Source organism: Lactuca serriola, chromosome 3 (genome assembly GCF_051521515.1).
Source record: "Lactuca serriola cultivar US96UC23 chromosome 3, Lser_US96UC23_V15, whole genome shotgun sequence".
In the NCBI taxonomy this organism is placed as follows: Eukaryota; Viridiplantae; Streptophyta; class Magnoliopsida; order Asterales; family Asteraceae; genus Lactuca; species Lactuca serriola.
Window position 1 is genome coordinate 63,698,479 of NC_136410.1, and position 22,933 is coordinate 63,721,411.

The following is a 22,933-nucleotide window of genomic DNA, read 5'->3' on the forward strand; positions in this document are numbered from 1 at the left end:
TTTGCTAAATATTTATGAAATTTTCTTGTACGAAAGGTCCCTAATTATGAATTTTGTATCATCAATGGTCTTTATGACTAACTCTATTAACAGATTGTGTTAAATATTTGTGAAATAACGAAAATACCCTTTGGGCTTTACATAAACGTGGTTGATCATTTACTACATTTGTTTCATCATTTCTTCAAAATTTAGGCACCTCATCATCATTTTTATTCGTAAACTCTGAATCTGGAATTAATCTTTTTTTGTGGTATCAATCAAACTTATTATCTCATTATCATCAATCAATTTTAGATTTTGGTTGAACTTGTTCATTATCGGGGATTTTTGGAATTTTGTTTTTCCTCCCATCGTATTCTTCAGTTTCTAGAATCTGTCATATTTATGTTTGTGTAATCATTTAGATATTGATTAATGGCTTTCAATTTGTTGTCGATCTCTGTGGTAGTATTGATTTGGATGTTGGATTGAGTTTTTGGGAACGACGATGATACTTTGATACCATGTGTTTGATTTGAAATTATAGTTTGTGTTTATTGGGTTGAATCGAAGAGGACATATTGGAACAAATTTCACTGGGTCGATTCGGTAGACCTGTCAATGGGGCGGGTTTGAAGCGAATCGCCCTTGATCCAAACTCTTTTAACAACTTTGAAAACCTGATCCACCCCTCTCCAATAGCCCTCATGGTTTTGAATAATCGAATCCACTCATATCCACCGAATCAACGAATATCAAATCTATTAACCCGACCCTTTTACAACATTAAAACTACATAATTTTGATGTGTGCCACAAAGTAATATTTCTCAAAAAAGATAAATTTATGTTATAATGAGAATTCCATTACTTAATACTCAAAACTCATTACAATAAGAATTACATTGCTTAATACTCAAAATCAAATACATTTAGCATTACATTTTAGTTAGAATCCGAGTTGTATAATCTTGTGTTGTCACCAAAGTCATTACAATTTAAGGTAGCATGGAGGAACGACATTATCAATTTTTTTTCCTACAACAATAAACGCAACCTCATATGCAACACTAGTTGTCAAAATGAATAAAATGTCTTGTGCAAATAAAGAATGTTTCAAGTATTTCTCACACACACACACACACACACACACATATATATATATATATATATATATATATATATATATACACACACACATGTAGAGAGAGAGAGAGGGGTAATTAAATGTGATGGGTTGTAAATGGAGCGAATCGAAAATGACCCATACCCAACCCATTTAATAAAAAAGTATACGGATATAGGTTGTAAACGGGTAAATGGATCGAAAATTAAAATCCAGACCCATAAAATTCCTATGGGTTTGGAGCAAATTATGATCAAAACCCGACCCATGAACAAGTCTACGATTCAGTGATGCTTTGAAATATGGTAATGGATTTTTAAATCGAATTGATAATGTTTTTGATGGGTACTGATTTGATTTGACTAGCTTCGAATTTGCTTGAATAAGATTTTGATTTGATTGAACTGGATGTGTTCATCGAAGGAATGAAGGTTGATCGAAATGGTTTCGTTGATGATTTTATTCAGATGGATGAGATGAAGTGGGTCTTGATCAAATACCTGGATTTTTTTTATGATAAACATGATTTTAAAGAACATTATATAATTTTTGTTGTTTGAAATGACTATTTCAATGAAGGTTTGTTTCTGATCCAGTCGATGGAACTCTATTTATTCTAAAGGTGTTTCAAATGGAAAGAGGGGTTGGATTTCTTGATTTTCCTAATTTCCGCTACTGGAGCACAAATACCTACAAAGGGTATGATCGATAATCAATTTAGGAACGAGGGATGCGATTTTGTTTTGTCACCATACACAAATACACACACTAAGGCTGGAGGAAGAAGAAGACAAGCAGATTTACATTATAGATTGAGTGAGGCGTTGTGTTCAGAGAGAGAGAGAGAGAGAGAGAGAGAGAGAGAGAGAGAGAGAGAGAGAGAGAGAGAGAGAGAGAGAGAGATGTGATTTTGTTTTGTCACCATACACAAATACACACACTAAGGCTGGAGGAAGAAGAAGACAAGCAGATTTGCATTATAGACTGAGTGAGGCATTGTGTTCTCTGAGAGTGAGAGAGAGAGGTCACCATAAGGGCAAAAAAAGACTTTTCATGTTGGATCTAACAGAAAAACTAATGGTGTTAGTCATCAGAACTAGTGGTGATACAAAATCCATATTTAAGGACCATTTGTATAAGCAAAGTTTCATAAAGACCATTTGAGAGAAATTTTTAAACCACAAGGGCCATTAGTGAAATTTTCTCATATACGTAAAATTGGTGTGCATGTCTCTATATTAATTCACCCTAAAAAATTGTGGAGCCAAAAATTTTGAAGTACACTAAAGTTAGGGATAATGATCCGTTACTTAGGTTAGTCGGGAAAATGACTTAATAGAGTAATATTTATTTCTCATTTTGTATACATTTAGTCCTTATTCTTTTTGTACATATTTAGTCTTTAATATTTTTTGTTTCAAAATACGTCATTTTTGTTTTTGTACTCATTCAGTACTTATGAATGATTTCTTTAAATTTTTTTCACGACATCTTACGTGGGACAATCATTTATGAGGTGTTTGGGGTTGTTGATGCTTACATCCATCGCGATCTCAACAGCTTAGCTGCACAGGTCTTGTGGTTTGGCTTAGGTCTTGTGTTCTGATCGTTGTAACTTCTTCATACGATATCAGATTTTAACGATTTTTATATCTACGTGATCGTTTTTTGAGTCTAGATCTTTATGTCCATGCGTTCGTATTTTAGTCTACTACGACTTTCGTTTAGATTACTCCCGTTAAAAAAAAAAAAATTTTACTAACAATCTTTATACCCATATGTTTTTTATGGATGCATATCTTGATGTTTTTCTATAAAATATATTTTTACTAACAATCTTTATACCCATATGTTTTTTATGGATGCATATCTTGATGTTTTTCTATAAAATCGTAAGTAAAAATATATCACATTTTAACGGGAGTAATCTTAACGAAAGTCGTAGTAGACTAAAATACGAACGCATGGACATAAAGATCTTTAAAATCTGAGATCGTATGTATAAGTTATGACGTTCATAACACATGACCTAAACAATTAAGTAATCGAGATCACAATGGACATAAGCATCAAAAGCCCCACACACATCATTAATGATTGTCTCACGTAAGATGTCGTGAAAAAAACCTTAAGAAATCATTCATAAGTACTGAATTAGTACAAAAACAAAAATGACTTATTTTGCAATATATATATATATATATATATATATATATATATATATATATATATATATATATATATATATATATATATATTAAGGACTCACTGTGTACAAAAATATTAATGATTAAATGTGTACAAAGTGAGAAATATATTAGCTTATTAAGTCATTTCTACCGGATAACATGGAGTAACCGGTTATAAATGTGGACGAAAAAAAAATAAGTGACCAAATATATATAAATCGAAAAATATATTACTCTTTTAAATCCTTTAAAGTTAACCAAATTTATAACTAAGAATATTCTTATAATATATTGTGTTTACTCTAAATTTAGAATCGAAAATAAGTTTTATCTTTCTAATTTCTTTTACCAAAAACCAAAATGGAAAAGCCAAAATCTGATTAAGATAAGCCAAAAAATAGAAGTACAAACATGTAATGCCAACAATGTTGAATAAACCTTCAAAGAAAGCAAACACAGACATCTAACCAAAAACCATTATTTATTGTACCTACATGCTTCTTTTGGACAACCCAATAACAAAAACCAACTTGAATACACCTTTTTATTTTCCTAAAAACCAGCCGGCACACAACACTTACCAAAAAGATTCAAGATTCATTGTCCTGATTAAGGTTTTTTATAATTACAAATAAACCTTGTCGGATCCACTGGAAGGTAGTTTTCATTGAGATCTGCAGAAGATTATACTATTCATTTTCAGAAATTAGATTTGTTCTGATCTACAAAGTATAAACCAACAAGACTCCAGGGAACAACAAATTATATAAAATACATTTTGTTTTTGTGGTTTAACTACTATATTTTATTTCAGTAAATAAAAGTTCACCATTTTTAAAAAAAAAAATTATTGCGCTCGTTGTGACCCCTATTTCCGGTTTAGCATATGCTAAAACTAACATTGTTTCTCATTTGTCCATGGTGCATTATATCTACTTTATGAAATAGTATTTTGTTTCTTGAAATGTCTTCTCATTTTCCAGTTTAGCAGGTTATACACATAATAAGAAGCCATTATAGAGTGTTAGATGTTATTTTAACACAACATATGATGTTATGCAGGTTAATGAGAAACCATGTCAATTTTAACACCTTCTAAACCAGAAGAAGCAGAATGTCACAATGAATTACATTTAGGGGTGATAATTATCGACCCAACATGTAACACGATACGAAAATAAACAGGTTTGAGTTGAAATTTCTGACCCGCCAACCAATTTATTTCATAGGTGGGTTGAGTTACTTGTTTGGGGTCATGGGTCAACCCACCAATACGACTATATATCTTATATTTAAAAAAATAATTTTTTATTTATGAATTAATAGAATCTAGTCAATATACAAAGTGTACTAAGTGACTAAGTCCTAACACTCCTAACCTCAAATCTAATTCTAAATGCAGAGTTCCAGACATGAGAGACGTTTATTTGGTTGTTCATTTCATTCTAATTAATATAAAATGGTAACTATTAATTAATTTAGAGACACGTATAATTCGTATAAATTTAACATGTGAAAAGTTACCCGAAATCGACCTATAGACCCACGAACCCATATACTTAAACGGGTTATGTAGGTTGGGTTGGATAGATGTTTCCAACCTACCAAACCATGACCCATCAAACCCATATATTATATGGGTTGGGTTGGATCAATGTATCCTAACCTCGAACCCAACCCGATTGCTAGGCCTAATTACATTGGAAATTTCTTTAGAAAATTGATGACTTTTATTGACCAAAATAAAATATAGTGGTTAAACCCAAAAAAATATATATACAATTGGGTATCATGTAAAATTTGGGAAATCTTCAGAAAAGTCCTAGTATTTGCGGAAAAGTTACATTTTAGTCCCAAGATTTTTTTTTTGAACGAAAAAGTCCCGAAAACCGGCAAAAATTTGCAGTTTGACCCTTTTTGACCGGTTGAAACCGGTACCAAATTAATTTGGGACTATTTCATAAACTAATCCAAAATATTGGGATTTTTCTGTAAACGAAAAATATTAGGACTTTTCTGTAAACAAAAATATTAGGACTTTTCTACAAACAGAACCCTTATTATTATTATTATTATTATTATTATTATTATTATTATTATATAAATAAGAATACTATTTTTTGAACTTGTTATTATTAATATTGTTATTAATACATATAAATGCATTAAATGAAAAACTAATATTAATGACATTGTTTAAGGGTTGAGGTGAAGGAGATGGTGATGCTTTTAGCATTGAAATCGTGAATGTCTACTTGTATATTTTTACTTTGTATATGGTCATTTCATATTTGTTATTATTGTTTTCAATTTAGAATATTAATACTTAACAATTTGAAAGAAGTTGCATATTAATAGTTTAATCTCACTTTGTATATAAAATTGTTTAAGGTAGAAGAATTACTTTCCAAATCCAACAAATCCACTACAAACATCTGCATAGGTTACCCATATCAAAATTCAAAAGTATTAATAACAATATTTTGTTTAATAAAAAGTAATAGGAATAATTCAAAAGTGTTAATCAAAATTCAAAAGTATTAATCCAAAAAACATGTCCTATTACTTTTTATTAAACAAGATATTGTAATTAATATTTTTGAATTTTGATATGGGCTACCTATGTAGATGTTTGTAGTGGATCTGTTGAATTTGAAAAATAATCCATCCACCTTAAACATTTTTATATACAAAGTGAGAAATCTTTCTAGCTTAAACTATTTATAAATAATTTTACAAATATGTAACTTCTTTTAAATTGTTACGTATTATTATTCTGAATTGAAAACAATAACAACAAATGTGAAATGACCATAACAAAGTAAAAATATACAAGCAAACATTTATGATTTCAATGCTAAAAGCATCAACATCTCCTCCACATTCACCCTTAAACAATGTCATTAATATTATTTTTTTTTCACTTAAATTCATTTATATGTATTAGTAATAATATTAATACTAACAAGTTCAAAAAATAGTATTCTTATTTATATTTCTTTAATAATAATAATAATAATAATAATAATAATAATAATAATAATGGTTCTGTTTGTAGAAAAGTCCTAATATTTTTGTTTACAGAAAAGTCCTAATATTTTTTGTTTACAGAAAAGTCCCAATATTTTGGATTAGTTTACGAAATAGTCCCAAATTAATTTGGTACCGGTTTCAACCGGTCAAAAAGGGTCAAACTGTAAATTTTTGCCGGTTTTCGGGACTTTTTCGTTCAAAAAAAAAATCTTAGGACTAAAGTGTAACTTTTCCGTAAATATTGGGACTTTTATGAAGATTTCCCTGTAAAATTTTGATGTATATTGCCCCGTTTGTAATTACAAAAGGAGCAAGAATCTTGTTTAAAAACATGTAATGAGCAAAACAGAAAACATCCTAAAACTGTTATTTGATGGGTTATTAAACAAGTACCATTTTTGAACAACATATGATTAACCAACTACTGACATATTCATTCAGCAATGGATCGGAATCCTTGTCATGTCATGTGAATAAATTAATCTATTCAAAAAGTATCACATGACTTGCCAACACTTTGACCTCAATTCTCACGTGATCATCTCCTCCAACATGATCAACACTAGAAGAAAGTTGGAATCTTTTTTCCAAAATACTACTGCCATTTTCTTTTACAACTGTAATGCCAGCCTAATCAGATCTACAATTTCTGATTATCATCTCCAAAATTCAAAAGATAGAATCTTTCCTATTACTAATTCCCAAAGAATAATTACAGGAACATCAACAACTTAGAACTCCATGATTGCATAACTTGATATGAAATCATGAATCCAGAAAGTGAATATGGAAATACCATGGATTACAAAATTCCAAAACTTTGATTAGGAGCTACATTAAACACTAAATAGAAGCAGTGATTAAATTAAACACAGAAAATCAAACTGTAATCAAACAGATAAATCATACTGATAATTAAAAATAACCAAAAGGGCCTGATTTGGAAAAAAAAACGATTAATATTGAGAATAAACCTCAACGAAGAAGATGATCAAGATTCTTGGGGCTTTTCTGGCTTTTTGCAGAGAATCATATGCATTGGGCTGAAAATGCCGGTATCTCCTCCTCTGGTGAGATAATCGGCGGTTTTGAACAGCATCTCGTGAACATCTACAGTTCCTTTTGGTGCAACACCGAGCGTTTCAAGCACCATCACTAAAATGTGGTTTCTCCAATAAGCAATTCGCCCCATCTTCAACCTCGTCCACCATGGATGCGACGGAGGTTTCGCCAAATCCTTCTCCTTCACCACCTCAAATCCTACCTTCTTCGCCACCTCAGCAATGTCGGAGTAACTCCTCAACCCCGGCAGAGCGTCACCTCTCTCGATCCCCTGAATAACTTCCACATGTTCCGGATCTTCGCCGTTGTATAATTCGGTTGTTACCCATTCGTATGAAACGTACATCGATCCAGGCTTTAAAACCCTAAAAATCTCGCCGTAAACATCTTCCAGCTTCGGCGCGTGGCAAGTCGCCTCGATCGAGTACGCGCCGTCGAAACTATTATCTTCAAACGGCATTTCTAGAAAGTTTCCGCAAACGACATCACATAGCCCATCCAACCCAGCTTTCTTATTATGTGCCTTAGCTCGACTCACTTGATACTCATTAATGGTGATTCCAACGACGTTACAGCCTGAATGCGCCGCAATTGCACGCATCGGACCTCCGACGCCGCATCCGGCGTCGAGAACCTTCTGTCCGGGTTTAACACGAATCAGATCTACCGCCATCTGCTCATGGATTTTGGTGGACTCAAGGTTGGATTTCCCAGGGATTGCAGGAGAAAAATGAAACGACTGTCCCCAACCCCATTCGTAGATATCTGTAACGAGGTTATAAAAGGTGTCAACGAAAGCCGGAACATTTTCCGTCTTCTCGATCTCTTTGGGACGACGGAAGAAAGACCAGTACTCATTGTAATTGTCTTGAACGTTTTCACGTTGGATTGAGCCTCCGGTGAGCTGACTGGCGTGTTTGCCTTTTTGTTCGGCGGATCCAAGGATGCAGACGAACCAGTAAAGGCCGCCGGCGAGAAGGGAGACGGTGCAGACGAGGGTAAGGGAATCCATGGGGGAGAAGGGGGGAGAGTGTGTTTGTGGAGAAGTGTGAGGGTCTGAAGTGCGGTTCTTATGATGAGTGAGTTCTGTCTGTCCTGTGATTTTTTATTTAATTTTAGATATTTTATGCGGTCCCGACCACGTTTTGCCATGTCAAATGAGTTAGTGGAGGGAGTATAAGATTGAGTTTTGGATTTTTGAATTTGAAATTGAGCTACTCCAAATAAAAGGAAATTTCATTTTTTTCCTCTTTACAATAAAAGAAGTTGGTTTTTAAGGGTGTCTACGGTTCTTCCTGCAAGTAGGTTCGGAATGGTGATGTTGACGGGTTAGCCATTGTCACAAGCATCAACTCAATTCCATATAGAAGGATTTGCAAACAAAAGTTACCAAGTTCAATTGCATCTATAACAACAAATGCAACATGCGTTTCAAACGGAAGACCAGGTGTCGACGTGTTAAAGGCAACACATAGTGAGCAGAGACGGACCCAGGATAAATACTCGTGTATATGCTTTGTGAACAAATATTATGGGCTTATAATATTTGTATAAAACCTTATAATAAATTTACGAATTAAGTTAAATAAATATTTAAAAATAAAAGATTACTTAAGATAAATACTTCGTAGTATTGACGAAAGTTTTAGTAGTCGTGATCACGAGTCTGTGGATACAAAGAATGCCTAAATATGACTTTGTATGAAGAAATTATAATTTTTTAAAGTTTCGCGTTCAACCCAAAATAACAATGTGTCTCATAAAAAGTGAAATGGAGATTGGTTGTTTTTTAGCCAAAATAATGTAAAAGAGAGTTCATGTACTCAAAAATATGAATCAATCGATATAAAAAACGTCAAGAGTTCGTATGAAAAAGTTATGATTTTCGCAAAGTCTTTACAACGTATTTCTTATAGAATGCGAATTAACCAACGAAGTCTAAAGGAAAGTTTACTTTCTAATATGTATAAATTATCTTCCTTTATGTTATTGGGATTATACCTTAATCATTGTTAAATGTATCTTAAATACAAACACCAACAAATTACATGTATGTAGAATATTCTAAAAGGACATTTAGACTATAAAAACCTGCCAATAATAAGTTCTTTTATTTTTCTGAATGTTGAGTCAGAAGAAATCAAGCTTGTAACGACAAAGTAAGTGGAAGGCACATGGAACTTAAAGCAGCTCAAGAACCATAGTCTGATGTAGCAATTGTTGGAACTGGTTTTAACAAGGAATTGTTGAACTTGAATAAAAGTTATTCATAAACACAAAATGTTCGCATTGATGATAGAAATCATCTTTAACTTGAAAAATATGGAATCTCTCATTGATGGGTTCTTCTTGATGGATTCTGACAAATCCATCAACTACTAAGATGTTATATTAAATCTTGAATTTGAATGACTTAGAGTCATGAACATTGAGATGTAATTCATGTATAATAATCAAGTATGAGCTTGATTAATCTTCCTCTCTATAACAAGGCTAGAAGGAGTAAGAGATCCTTTTAGAAGAAATAAATACATGGATATCACACACATTTAGCAAGGCTTGTCATAAAGGATTTTATGACACTCGTGTCATTGACTATGGTATTTATCATACAGATGGCATTGACTATGATCAAACCTTTTCACAAGTAACTATGATTAGATCAACAAGGATATTATTTACTATAACGTCATATTCTTAATATGAGATATAACAAATAGATTTCAAGAAATATTGCTTTTCTTAATAGACATCTACTAGAAGATATCTATATAGCTTAGCCAGAAGGTTTTCTTAATCTATGTTATCCTAACAAAATGTGTAATGCTTAAGATCCATTTGTGGATATAAAGCAAATAGCCAAACATCTCAAGGTTGGAATAATCATTTTAATATGGAGATACAAGATATATTTTTATATCAAAATGAAATGAACATGTGTGTTTACTAAGAACTAGTGGGAGGATAGTGATATTCCTAATATTGTATGAACGAGACATACTTCATCATTTGAAATTACATTATGACTATGCAAGGTCATTTCATTTTTGACTTGAAAAGTATTTTTAAAATGAAAGACTTAGGAATGATAATATACATTCTTGGAATGTGTGTGTGTGTATATATATATATATATAGAGAGAGAGAGAGAGATAAATATGAATGTTGAAAGTTTTAAACTCTTTTGCATGAATTAACAATATTGTGAAAGATGTCAAGATACAAGATTCATTTGGAGGAATGATAAATGTACGTGAGATACTTAGTTTAGAATAAAATCGTCATGTAAAGAGTTACATACGATTCTGATTTCTAAAAAAATATAGATAATTATGAATTATGATTAGATTATGACTTCATTGTGGAATGAAGAGTAAGTTTGGTTGGAATGAGGTCCAAGTAACACATAATGACACAATCTACTGCAAAATAAAAATACACTACTCTAGAAGTTGAAATCATATATGATTGGATGAATGAGTTTACTGAAAAAGTATGTAGATTTCTGTTGGATTAGGTGTCTAAGCCCATAACTATAATTGGTATGTACTTGAATTGATAGCAGCACAGTCCTTTTGGGTTGCCCTCAAATCTAGCAACCAGACAAGGAAATTATGAAAGGAGAGATATTAATTTATTATAAGATTAATAAATTAATATAAATGAATTTATTAATATGTTAAAAGATTAATATATTAATGAGAAATCATTTTGTTTAATTAATTGTTAGCCAGAAATTAATTAGAATTAATTTTGGGGTTAAAAGAATTGATTATAAGGTGCAGGGACTAGTTTGCAATTATCTAATAGTTGAGTGGAAGGCTCTAGAACCCCCTTGGATAAGGGTGGACGAAATCTTTAGGGGAAACCCTAATAATTTCGTCCATAGGGGCTTGGATAAGGCCCTTGGGTTTGCTTAGGCCCTAAGCAGAGGATAACTAGGGTTTTCCCTAAACCCTAGATCCCTCAGCTATATAAGGAGCCTCCTGGTTCATGTTTTGGTCACTCTTGCTTTGGAAGAAACCCTTAGGGCCGAAAATTGCATACTCCCTCTCTCTCCTTCTACTTTCCTTCTTGCTAGTTTGGGTGTGATTCCATTAGAGGCATTACACTTGTGGTGCTAAGCTTCCAAGAAGATCAAGATCAAGATCAAGGGAATTATCAATTGTTTACTATAACAATTGAAAGGTATGTAATTACTAAACCCTAGTTTGTTAATTTTGATATTAGCCTCTCTCCTCTAGGGTTCTTGTTTTGCAATTCAAATTTGTATGTTCAATAGATAAAACATAGATCCAAAGTAGGTTGCATGTGAACTTAAGAATTGTTTTTCTAGTTTATTTGTTTTACCTAAAACCCATTAGTGGTATCAGAGTCATTGTTACAAGGATTCCGTACATATAAAGAACGCTGAAATCCGATTATAACAAAGAAGTTATGACCCGTCGAAGTTTCGCAACAAAACCGACACGACGTTGAATGACGTAAAAATTGAATTTACGTTAGAGCGATATTTAGCCTTAGCGATCTAAACGAAATTCGTAGAGTTCGTTAAACCGTGAGCGTGCATAAAAAGAACGTCCAAATCTGACTTCGTATGAGGAAGATATGATTTTTCTAAGTTTCGACTTAACGATATGCAGCCCGAATACTCGATTTGTGATCGAGCGGTTTTTAGCCGAAACAATCTAAACGAGAATCGAAGATCTCGTCATCTGTAGTGCAACAATAAAAAGACATACGAAAACGGACGTCGGATGAAGAAGTTATGAATTTATAACGGAGTTTTCCTGTCTCGGCCTACTAAAAATAAATAATAAAAATAAAGTCAAAAATTGCCGACGGAGTCTATACGAAAGTTGTAGATCATAGTCTCACCTACGCGTGGATATAAAGAACGTCGAAAACGGAGTTCGTATGAGGAAGATATGAATTTTTAAAGTTTATTAAATAATTAAAATATATATTTAATCTTTAATTCGGATGTATATCCGAATGAGTCATTGATCTTATCCGAAGTATGCCCAACGTACAGGCGTACGCCCAGCGTACCCCGGTACATGAACCCCTCAGACTCGAATGCCTCGCATACGTAAGCAATGACATTTTTTGGCACTACGCCCCGCGTAGCTAAGCATTACGCCCAACGTAATGCGAGGGTTCAACCCTATAAATACCTTGCGAGGGCAAGCGGCCTTCTTGTTCATTTTCTCTTCTCTCTCTCCCGGTTTACCTCGTTTTTCGTGTAAGAAATATCCCGAAGCCCTGGTATCATTCCCGAGCCCCGAAGCAAGTCCCGAAGCCCCGAAGATCCCAAGAAGTGCAATTCCCGAGCCGAAGCTCTGCCCGCGAGAAGCCAATTTTTTTGAAGATCTTCCAGATCTACCGAAGAATACTACTTCTACAAGTCGTAGTACTGTCCGATCATCTTCTGATCTGTGACAACCCGAAATTTTTATTATGTACAACATTTCCATTCAATAGAAGTCAGAACAGTTTCTGGAAACTTTCAAGTTTTTTGGAATAAGTTTGAGTATTTTTAGGGTTAATGTGACATCCCCAATTTCACGGCCAGAAAAGACCGATTTGTTTATGCTTTGTTTTTAAAATTAGAGTAATCTTTTAAAGCAAACGGTTGTGGAATTTGTTCCCAAAACAAGATATGATAATAACTTATCAAAACATTTCTCAAAGAGAATGTATTTTCATTTAATAATAAAACCTCGGGATGTCATGTTCCGATACAGACACATAAGCATAAACAGAACATACATTCATTTACACTATTGATTTACATCTCTTTTAATCTCTCAGTGCAAAGCAGCATTCGTATCGATACCTGTGATACAAAGAAAACTGAGTGGGTCAGGCTTGGGAGCCTGGTGAGCATATAGGGTTTTCAACCCACAATAATACAATTATTATATTCAATCATTAAAAAAAACAACTCAATTACCCATCCCCATTATCTTCTTTACTCTTAAGGTTTTACCCTAAGAATCAACTATCCTTTATTCATTCATTCCTAAGGATTGACCTAAGGAATTGGCACGAAGTCCATTGCTGCCAAAGTTTATCTATCAGGTACTAAATCCATAGTTATCAGACGCTAACTCCATAGTCGCTGGGGTTTACTCAAGCGGTGCTAACTCCATAGTCACCAAGGTTCACTTAACAGGCATGAAGTCACATCGTCACCAAAGTTTACTCAATAGGCGCTAACTCCATAGTCACCAAGGTTTATACAATAGGTGCTAACTCCATAGTCACCAAGGTTTATACAATAAGCGCTAACTCCATAGTCACCAAGGTTTATACAATAGGCACTACGTCGCATAGTCACCAGGGTTTACACAACGGGCACGAAGTCACATCGTCACCAAGGTTTATCAAATAGGCACGAAGTCGCATCGTCACCAAGGTTTACTCGATAGGCACGAAGTCGCATAGTCACCAGGGTTTACTTAATAGGCACGAAGTCACATCGTCGCCAAGGTTTACTCGATAGGCACGAAGTCGCATAGTCGCCAGGGTTTACTTAATAGGCACGAAGTCACATCGTCACCAAGGTTTACTCGATACGCACTAAGTCGCATAGTCGCCAGGGTTTACTTAATAGGCACGAAGTCACATCGTCACCAAGGTTTACTTGATAGGCACTAAGTCGGATAGTCGCCAACTATTCCATCTACCCATGTTCTACCCAACACTTTTGTAGATATAAATACAAACGCAGTTTAAATCATTTAACACCCATATAAAAACATCAATTCCAAGCCCATCTCAAATAGACAAATAATACATAACACATAGTGCGTATTTCATAGTTAATACTTTATATTTATGTGTTAGAAGAAAGTAACTATACACTCACACATATAAACAACAATATATATATACACATAGCACGTATTTTATAAAATACTTCATATCTATGTGTAAGATGAAAGTGACTATGCACTCACTTGATCAAAAGATGATCGGACAACACTACGACTTGCAGAAGTAGTATTCTTCGGTAGATCTGAAAGATCTTCACAAAAACCGGGCTCCTCGTGGGCAGAGCTTCGGCTCGGGAATTGCACTTCTTGGGATCTTCGGGCTTCGGGACTCGCTTCGGGTCTCGGGATGATACCGGGGCTTCAAGGGTACTTCTTTGCACATAAATCAAGGTAATATGGGTGAGAGATGAGAGAATGAGCAACCAAACTCGGCTGGCCTTTCAAATCTATTTATAGGGCAAAATTGGCCCTTGCCACGTCGTGACACCTTTTTCCATGTCGTGGGCTTGGTCATCACTGCATGCGTCATCGCAAGTTGCATCTGGGGGACTCCCGGAGGTGTCAGAAGACTTGCCACATCGTGGTATCTGACAGTTTTGGGGTTTTGCGCCCCGAACTTCAGAAATTCATAACTTTCGCATACGAACTCCGTTTTCGACGTTCTTTATATCGACGCGAAGGTGAGATTATGATCTACAACTATCGTTTAGACTCCATTGGCTAATTTTTAGTTTATTTTTAATATATTATAATTATATTACTTATATATTATTTTTAGTAGGCCGAGACAGAAAAACTCCGTTATAAACTCATAACTCCTTCGTCTGACGTCCGTTTTCGTACGTCTTCCCGTCGTTGCACTACTATCGATGAGCTCTTAAATTAACATTTAGATTGTTTTGGATAAATATCGCTCTAACGTAAATTCACTATTTACGTCGCGTTGTGTCGTGTCGGTTCTGTCACGAAACATCGACATGTCATAACTTCTTCGTTATAACTCGGATTTCGACGTTCTTTATACATTCGGAAACCTCGTAACATAAACTACATCTTAGTTAAGAATACTCCTTCTAAATAATCTTTCCCAAAAAAGTCATTTTTTATGCTTATCGTCTCTAAATTGACTAGCCTTGATCTACGGGCGTTACAATTAACAACTTTGGAGATATTAGGAGAGAGGATGCCCTAGGGTTTATTGTGCAACAATAAAGTCCCGACACATCAAAAGTTTAGAGTTTACGGCCGTAAACCCTAAAGGAAAGTGGTATAAAGGTGACACTTAGTTATTTTTACCATTTTTCCAACTTTCAAGAACAAAAACTCAAACTCTCTCAAGTATCATCTAAAGAATTCTTCAAGATCTTCATCTAGTAAGTGTTTCTATCCCTTTTAAGTTAGTACATCACTTAATCTAGTGATTTAACACACTTCTATCCATGAAATCTTTCCAAAAGGTTGATTCTTCAAGTTTCACCAAGAACACCAAGAGCACACACTAGTGTTCTTGGACTTTTGGACCTTTTTCAAGCTTATATATTGTAAGTACTTATATCCTAGAGTATTTTAAGGCTTGATACACTTCTTTACATCAAGAAAACACCATTGAAACCCAAGATCAAAGGTGTTTACAGTCCAAGAAAACCTTGGACCGTAAACCCTAATTTAGGGGCCAAAGTGACCCTAGTCCCTTCACAAGCTTTGGAAACTAGTCTAGACTCATTCCTTAATATGTTTAGGACTTGAAAACATCAAAATACCATAATCCATAAGGGTTTATGGTAGTAAACCCAAAAGGAAATGGTCTTAGGGCCGTAAACTCCTCAAAAGAGGGAAATGGTGCCCTAATCTCTTCCAAAGGCTTAACCATCAAGTAGAAATGCTTCTAAAGGACTTGTAGGGCTTCAAAACAAATCATGGTCAAAGGAGTATGAGTTTACGGCCGTAAACTCATGATTTTACGACCGTAAACTCAATGAGTGATGGTCACAAAACCGTAAACTCATTTAAGGGGGTTTCCTTGAACCCTAAACTCAATAACAATGTCCTACCACACTTAGATACAATCTTTGGGACTTATAACACTTATATAAGGTGTATAGCATGTCCTAGGATGTCTTAACTTTGTTGAATAGTTGTTTAAAGACTAATTGGATACATATATGTGTCATTATATGTAACTAGGATCCTTGTGTGTGCTCAGGTCTTCACCTGACACCTAGCAATCCTGTTTCATCAGTTCATCCATACCACTCACTACAGGTGAGTTCATACCCCTTAAATTGACCTTTTAAATGTTTTTAAATGCTTTTATGGGGGGGGGGAGAGAATACAAGTTGAATAATTATAGTTATTATATCAATCACATGTGATTAATAACTACCAAACAAGTGGTTTTCTTACTTTTCAAACTGTGTTATCAAACTGTTTTGCTTCAAACTATTTTACAAATTCTTTTGTTGTCAAATACTTTTACTTAAACTCTTTTTATACTTTTATATTGTCAAATGCATGCCTATGGATGTATATTTATGTAAGTAATGTTTAAAGGACTTAGGAAGGCTAGCTCGCTTTATCTCCTTTTCCTTGTTTGGATGTGGCTTTAGGGCATCGGGTATCCGTCCGAAGGTCGTCTAAATAGTAGTTATATATTATGTATACATATATAGACATAAAAGTTCTATCAGCCAATTCAATACCCTTGGGTAGCAAGGGCATACATTCATGATTATACGTACAAGTCAGATGGCTAGTAAACTATGATAGGCGTAGTTTAGGAAGTTACAAATACTATTACTAGAACAATGAATCGTACAAAGAGTCAGTTCATTCATGAGTCAATACTTGCTAGATAGAGATAGAACACACATTACAGCTAGTACACACGATACACTTCAATACTTGCTAGATAGAGAGAGAACACACATTACAGCTAGTACACGCAGAACATTACAGTACATACAGGCTAGACAGAGAAAGAGTACACAATACAGCTAGCACATACATTACATATACATGCATTCAGTTATGTGAGCCATTAAACAGGGCATGGCACTACCTGCCATGACCGTTTTTGTATCCAGAATCTCCTTAATTGGGGAGCGTATGAGTTTGCGTATAGATCTATATTGGATTGACTATCCTACACCTTATTGCTCGCTACAGTGGGACTTACAAGTCTACGGGTGCCAAATGTCATTTCTTACGGCGTCTTACATCGTCGTTTTACTAGATTCGGTAGCAGGATACAGGTCGATCACATGTTACTTTAAATTCAATTGGTTTAAGGTAGTTAGTACAACAACAGTTACTTATTACAATAATACAATACTATATTATTTCCCCATTACATTCACTTCGTGAACATTTACACGATGCACAGTAATGTAAAAACTATATTTTTTGTTAATGATAGTCGGACTTGGGAAAATACACACTCTTACAAGAGACACACACATATACTAGATGCCTTAGTAGAAGGCTACTTTTAGTAGGAAACATAGGGTTTTCTAGGAGAGTTCAAAACATCTTACAAATACTTTCACACAAATTCAGACACTAATATACTTATGATCTCACCAGCTTTAAAGTTGATACTCGCTTTCAAAATAACTTGTATTCTCAGGTCACCAGTAGACAGGTATAGGTGCCAGGTTTTGAGAAGATGAAGTTCGTTCAAGACTCGTCTTTTATTTTGATATATATTTTTTGGTGTCTATATAACTTGACAGAACACACTGTATGAAATTATATTATTAATGCAATGGATGATGTTGTAGCTTGTTTACTATTATTCATTGTTGTGATACTGTACATGACGTCCTCCGCCCCAAAACGTTTCCACCGTTCATGGTTTTGGGGTGTGACATGATCAAGTGAGTGTATGGTCACTTTCTTCTATCACATAATTATAAAGTATTTGATATGAAATAGGTGTTATGTGTACATATTGTTGTTTATATGATAGAATGCATATTCAATTTCTTCTAACACATAAATACGAAGTATTTGCTATGAAATACGTGCTATGTGTTTATATATTGTTTGTCTATTTGAGATGGGCATGGAATTGATGTTTTATACAGGTGTTAAATGATTTAAACTATGTAAGTATTTGTATCTACAAAACTGTTGGGTAGAACATGGGTAGATGGGATAGTTGGTGACTATGGAGTTAGCGCCTATTGTATAAACCTTGGTGACTATGGAGTTAGCGCCTATTGTATAAGCCTTGGTGACTATGGAGTTAGCGCCTATTGTATAAACCTTGGTGAATATGGAGTTAGCGCCTATTGTATAAACCTTGGTGACTATGGAGTTAGCGCCTATTGAGTAAACCCTGGCGACGATGGGACTTCGTGCCTATACCTCAGGTCAATCCTTAAGAATGAAGGATAGATGATTCTTAGGGTAGATCCTTAAGATAAATGGAGATGATGGGGGATGGGTAATTGGGTTGATTGTTTAAATATAATAATTATATTATTGTGGGTTGAAAACCCTATATGTTCACAGGCTCCCAAGCCTGACCCACTCAGTTTTCGTTGCATTACAGGTAATGGCACAAGAGTATAAATTGGTGGACTTGACGAGAGATTTTGGATTATAGATTAGTAGTTACAAATAACTGTTGTAAGGCCTGTATTGTCCTGTTTATGCTTTTGGTCTGTATCGAAACATGACATCCCGATGTTTTATTATTTAATAAAAATACATTCTCTTTGAGAAATATTTTGATAAATGGTTATAACATTTTGTTTTTGGGACAAATTCCGCAACTGTTTTCTTTAAAACATAACTCTGATTTTAAAACAAAACATAAATAAACCGGTCTTTTCTGGCCGTGAAATTGGGGATGTCACATTAGGTGTGTCAAACCCAACAAAAAGTAGTAGAAGGCACTAAGAAGTAGTACAAGTCAAGCAAGGTCGAACCACAGAGACACGAGATAAAAGTCTATACCTCTTTGCGCAAGGTACTTTGATCACAAAAGGGGGGGTTCTGTTTGCAAAAGTAAAATAATAAAATAACAATATATTTTAAAACATGCAAAGATCGAAATAAACTTGTAAACGATTTGATTAAATGGTTCTAGTTCTAGTTCTCAGTGTTGTTGTTCAAGTTGATTATGACTTGATGTAATTCGCGATTGTTATTCTAAGTAGGTACTGAAAGATATAAACACGCTCTAATACCTCTCACTTGCCAAAGTATCTAACCAAAACACGCTCTTTGACTATACCTATTTTTACTAATTCAACCTAAACACACTCTTAGATTGTATTGAAAATTGCATTAAGTTTTGTACAAGCTTCCCAACAATGTTCATTTCTTCTCATACGCTCGGAAGTGTGAAAACATGTGATATATGGTTTACAATAAGAAAACTTATAGTTTGTTACCAATTATTAACCTAATAGAACAATTAGGTGCCCTAAAAGTTAATTAACTACACAAAAATTCAATTCATGAAAGTGGTCAATCAAACACAAATCAAATTCAAGAGTTCTAGTTTAAACAAAAACATAATCACTAGAGAAATATTGCTACGACTTGTTGCCCATCTTACAACACCAAACAATACATATTAACAGTGTACTAACGAACTTAATAAAGACAAATATATAACACTTAAATTCCTTGAAAACGAGAATGGAGGTTCTTGATGCAATGATATATAATAAGTTAGCATTTATTGAGGGGATCAAAGATATGTAATAATAATTTTGTCTTCTAATGATATGTTTTATGTATGTACCTTGAAGTTCATATCCATGTGTAACACTTCAAATTTTCAAACAAAATTTTCATTTTTAAATGACATAAAAACAGTATCACATTTTCTCAAAATCACAATGTTTCAAGTGTCAAAAACAGCATTTAACAAAACAACTGATAATATCCCAAAATCCTCGACATAGTCTCAAATATGTGTGTAAAATCAAGTCGGCGCCTTCCCGCGATCTTGAGAAGTACATGAAACACATAACACACAACACGGTAAGCACAAAGCTTAGTGAGTTCTCCAAAATACCACATACACAAATAATAAGCCTCTCATGGCTATAACTCGATATGGACCCTCCGGTCTCATGGGTCTCGGTGAGGACCCTCCAATCTCACGGCTAAGTGTGGACCCTCCGGTCATGTGTCTCAGTGAGGAACCTCCGGTCTCACAGCTCGGGTTGGACCCTCCAGTCCTATATCTCAGTGAAGACCCTCCGGTCTTACAACTCGGTTTGGACCCTCCGGTCCTAACTCAGTAAAGCACATCATAATATAGCATATATCATAAAGACAAAATGCATAATATCACATAAGTCAATATAAGCACATAGGACCCTCCGGTCGATAACTCAAATAAGACCCTCTGGTCACTCAGTATTACCACTCAGGTAAGTATGCTGAGAAGACTCACCTCAGAAGTAAGCAAGTAGATCTAGTACCCCACGAACAGTCTAGACTCCGCCTACTCAATATAATTATCTCAAATAAGCAATCCGAGATGCTAAGCTAACTCCTCCAATAAATCTCAAAAAGGGTGAAAAGACCATTTTACCCCTCCATGGTCTCCAAGGTCCATAGTTGACCAAACCCTAAAAGTCAACACTCAAGTCAACGGTCCATGTTGACTAAACTCGTCGAGTGCATCTATGCGACTCGTCGAGTTTCTTTGCTTCCTATGAAGTATCGGGAAAATCCAACTCAACTTGTTGAGTTGTCTCATCAACTCGTCGAGTTGTAGCGCATCCAGTCTATCGGGGAAAACCTTAACTGACTCATCGAGTTGGCTCATGCACTCGTTGATTTCCTCTAGACCAATTCTCATTCAGACGATTCTAGATAGAAATAATGTCCCAAACTCTAGATATAGCCTCCCTAGGCTGAATGTAACATCCTATTCCAGATTATGTTGTGATTTAAGGCCCGCGGGCCTTAATCCGAGTATGAAAAGGCTTTGAGGCTTTGAAGGATAAAGGTTTAGGCCTTTTTAGGAGAAGGGTAAGGTAGGTTGTGTGATAAAAGAGTTCAACTTGGGCTTTAGAGCCCAAATATGTTGTTAAAGGCATTGGTGTGGGCTTTTCATGAATTTTAGGATCTGAGTTCGAGTGGGCTTCAGGAGGAATAAATTTGATAGAAGTGTAGAGTTTCTCAGATATAAAGTTCGTTGGAATCGGACTTAGAACGAAAAAGTGATAGCACTTTAAAGTTTTTGGAAGTATTGGCCCCTAATATAAATGGTTGACAAGTGAGTCCTATGCATGCATGGAATGCATGCGTGTGAGCAGCTGGGTACGCCCAACGTAATTTAGGTTGTGCCCACCGTATGATGGGAAATGATCGCGGATGCTTTTTGGCATACGCCCAGTGTATGTCCAGAGTCCAGAAACCCTAAATTTAGGGTGTGCCACTATAAATAGAACATTATGGCTCGAACCCTAGCCCCCATGTTTGTTCCCTAACCTTAGAGAAGCCCTATAACGCCTCATATCTTCATCCTTGGGGAGATTTGGTCTTTAAGAGGTTCATTTGGTGGTGTAAGCTTGGAATTTGAAAAAGAAGAAGTTGGTCAGGAAGAACTTGGGAGTTTGGAGCTCATGGATCTGGAATAACATCATCATTTGGAACTCTTTTGAGGTATAAAGTTCATAACTTTATTTAAGAAGGCATATACCTAGTTTAGTGAAGTTTTGGAGTTATTTTGGTGCCAAGATTGGACCTTTATGATGAAATCTCGTCTTTGGGCTTAGGGTTGCCACCCTCAGAGCTAAAGGGGTCCCATAAGCAGTAAAGTTTCAATCTTGATGGTCCTAATGAGTTCATGCATGATATTTAGCCCTTGTTATGGAAGTATGTTGTTACTAATTGAGTTTGAGCTTATTTGGTGGATTGCAAGTCACCAAGTTAATGACTTTATGGATTAAGAGGATAAAAAGGACCTGGATCTGTAATTGTAGACTCTGGTTTGGGGTATTAAGCACTTATTGGGAAAGTGGCTTAACAGGGTTATACGTTGGGCGTACAAGGAGGTACGCACGACGTACAATCCATTAGCTAGTACGCTTAACGTACGCAAGTGTACGCCCCGCGTACTCTGTCAATATGGGCTTTGTGTCCTTGGGCCACGGTTAGCCCATGCCTTGGGTCTTTAGGCCTTTTAGGCCATTATAAGTCAGATATTATGGGCCAAATATATTTTTGGGCTTGGTGTAAGGCCTATATGGAGGGTTTGGGCCCAGTTTAACAAATTGGGCCATTATTGGGCTTAGGGAGTTTGTCTAGTGTTGGGATTGCCTTCGAGAATTGAGATTTGGGCCTCTGGAGAGCCCACTTATCGTTGAACCTTGTTGGGCCCAATGGGTCTTAGGTCATTGATGGGATGATTAATGGACTGTCTTGGACCTTCGGAGTGAGAGTTGGACTTAGTTCTTAACTGGGATAATTATGGATTGGCACAAAGTTAGTAGTCGATGCGTAGCTGCAGCATTATGAGGGGCTGATCATCATCTAAGGTAAGTCTTCTCACTATACCTTACCTGGAATGGTAATTATGTGTGACTGGAAGGTCTTATGTGTGCTTATATGTGTTATGAGATATATGTTCTATGTTCTATGTATATGTTATATATCCTGAGTTTGCATGGTTTGGACCAGAGGTCAACAAAGTTAGGACCAGAAGGTCATCATGGGTAGGACCGGAAGGTCTACCAGAGTTGTGGGATCGGAAGGTCCCACTAAGACACATTGACCGAAAGGTCT

General features: G+C 35.2%; 1 pseudogene; it reads right to left on the reverse strand.

Annotated features, from left to right (window-relative positions):
- Positions 1-7,131: 7,131 nt before the first annotated feature.
- LOC145092470 (24-methylenesterol C-methyltransferase 2 pseudogene) lies at positions 7,132-8,463 on the reverse strand (annotated as a pseudogene).
- Positions 8,464-22,933: the final 14,470 nt, after the last annotated feature.